Source organism: Sus scrofa, chromosome Y (assembly GCF_000003025.6).
Source record: "Sus scrofa isolate TJ Tabasco breed Duroc chromosome Y, Sscrofa11.1, whole genome shotgun sequence".
In the NCBI taxonomy this organism is placed as follows: Eukaryota; Metazoa; Chordata; class Mammalia; order Artiodactyla; family Suidae; genus Sus; species Sus scrofa.
Genome location: NC_010462.3, coordinates 8,039,121 through 8,041,951, shown reverse-complemented (window position 1 = coordinate 8,041,951; position 2,831 = coordinate 8,039,121).

The following is a 2,831-nucleotide window of genomic DNA, read 5'->3' as shown; positions in this document are numbered from 1 at the left end:
ACGGTTTCCTCTGGGGCTGAGGGTCTTTCTTGACTAGTTTCTGCTCCAGCTGAGAGCCAGGAGGAGTGAGGCCAGAGTCTGGGACCGAGCAGCATTGGGTTCATATGCCTGAGGGCCCTGCTTCCTCCTCCTGCAGGAGGACAATTCTGGGCGTGAGTGGGAAGCCCCCAGAGGGGACGGGTGACCCCACAAGGGAAGCCCCTGTCCACACTACAGTGACAACCTAAGAAGGAGGTATGTAGCCTCTACCCCTGTTTCTGTACCCACAGCTCCCCAAAGCCTTGGACTCTCTGAAGGGATAAGGCCTTTGGTAGGCTGACCTGGGGGCTCATGAACCTACAGGTTTGTCAGAGCAGGATGTGTGTGTTTCCATATATACTGAGGTATTTGTCTTCTCTTCATGACCAATGACTTCCTATGGGAATCTCTAGGTTCATCCACGTGGCTGCAAATGGGATGGTTTCATTTATTATGGTTGAGTAATATTCCATTGTGATTATGCCCCACTGCTTCTTTATCATTCTCTTCCATCAAGTTCTATCTGAAGAGACAGGATAGAATTCCCTGTGCTGTTAGGCTGAACCTCATTGCTTATCCAGTCTTTTTTTTTCCCTTTTTTTTTTTTTTTTTTTTTTTTGCCTTTTCTAGGGCTGCTCCCATGACACTTGAATGTTCCCAAGCCAGGGGTCTAATCAGAGCTGTAGCCACTGGCCTGTGCAAGAGCCAGAGCAACACAGGATCTGAGATGCTTCTGAGACCGGCACCCCAGCTCATGGCCATGTCAGAATCTTAATCCACTGAGCAAGGCCAGGTGTTGAACCTGCAACCTCATGATTCCCCATCAGATTTGTTTCCACTGCCCCACAGGGGGAGCTCCTGCTTATCCATTCTCAATGTCACACTTTGCAGCTACTGACCCCAAACCCCCACCCCCAGCCCACTCTCTCCCCCTCAGCAACCACAAGTCCGTGCTCCATGTCTGTGAGCTGGTTTCTGTTCTGCAGACAGGTTCATTTGTGCAATGTTTTAAGTTCCAGATATAAGTGATCTCTGATGGTATTTGTCTTCCTGTATCTGCCTGCCCTCACTTAGTGTGAGAATCTCTAGGTCCAACCGTGTTGCTGCAAATGCCAGTGTTTCACTCTATTTTATGGCTGATATTCCATCTGTGTGTGTGTCTATTTATTGAGGCTCTGCTTTGGGGCAACATTTTGGGGTGCAGGCACCCTATATCCCCTTGCTCCCTGCAGAGGCTCTAGGGGAAGGTCCTTCCTGCCTCTTCTAGCGTCTGGGGGCTGCAGGTGGCCCTGGGCTGGTGGCTGCTTGTCTCCTATCTCTGCCTCCATCTTCCCGTGGCTTCTCCTCTCTGTCTGTTTCTCTCATGTGTCTCTTAGGAGGACACTGTCCTTGGATGGAGGGCCCCCCTCATCCAGGAGGACCTCCTCTCAGACCCTTCCCATGACTTCTCTTTGTCCTCTGTTGTAAGGATACTTGTTATTAGGTTGACGGCCCTTCTTCATCCATGTGGACCTGGTCCCTGGCACACAGCTCTTAAACCACAGCAAGTTCTTGATCCCTGTGAGCAGAGCATCTTTAGTTTTTCCTAAGACAGCTAAGCACACCTGTTTATGCTAATGAGCTGGGGCTGGTTGCCTGTGTGTCTGTGATACATCTATTACTGCATTTGATTCTCTTTTTAGGTCTCTCTGCCTGTGTTGATAGGTTTGTGTCTATATTTTCACATCTGTTGCTGTTTTTAGATTCCTGTGTTTATATTCTGTCTATATTCCTGCATCTGTGGGTCTGCTTATACATCTGTGTCTGTGTTCATAGGTCTACCTGTGTCTGTGTATGTCCCTTTGTGTCTGTGCACATCCCTGTGGCCCCCAGGCCTCTCTTGGCAGCCCCTTGTCAACTCTCCTCTCCCCACAGCTGTGTCACCAAGGATGTTTTCTCTGGGCCAGTGGGCTCTGGCCTTAAAGCTTGATTTGGGGCCGATGCTGCATTTCCTGTGGGGCTGTGTCAGCCCTGTTCTCTGCCCTGCATGGTCCTTCTGTTGCAGGCAATGAGGACACAGGGCCAGGGTGGTTTGGATTGGACAGATTAACTAGAAAGCAGAACACACAGCTATCTTCCCGCCTTAGAGACAGGCCATCCCTGCACAGTGATGCCATAGCTGGGAGGGTTCACAAAGCTGTAAGGATAGCAGTGAAGAAGGTCTAGTTCAAGTTCAGAAGCTGTCTGCTTGGTAAAATGACTTTTAAATTGTAATTTTGTGAATTAAAAAACCTATTTTTTTAAATTGTAGAATTCTTTTAATTTTTAAAATTGTATTTTGGTTGCCCGAGGCTTATGGAGTTCCTGGGCCGGGGATCAGATCTGAGCCACAGTGGAAACCTGTATCACAATGCTGGATCCTTAACCCACTGTGCCGGCTGGGTGTCAAACCCACGTCCCAGGGCTCCAGAGATACTGCCAATCCTGTGCCCCACAGTGGGAACTCCTCTATCCTTTTCTTAAAAAAAAACTTTTATATTTTGTTGGAGTATAGTTGATTTTCAAGGTTATTTTTCAGGTGTATGGCAAAGGGTATGAGTTATACATGTATCATTTTGACATTCTTGCCTCATATGGGTTATTACAGGATATTGAATATAGTTTTTTAGGCTGTGCAGGAGAGCCTTGATGCTTACTGAGTTTATACTAGTGTGTATGTTGTTGACCCCAAACAACTCATACATCCCTCCCCCCAGCCGTTCCCCTTTGGTAACCATACATTTTCTATGAGTCTGTTTCTCTTTTCCAAATAAGTTCATTGGTTTCATACGAGT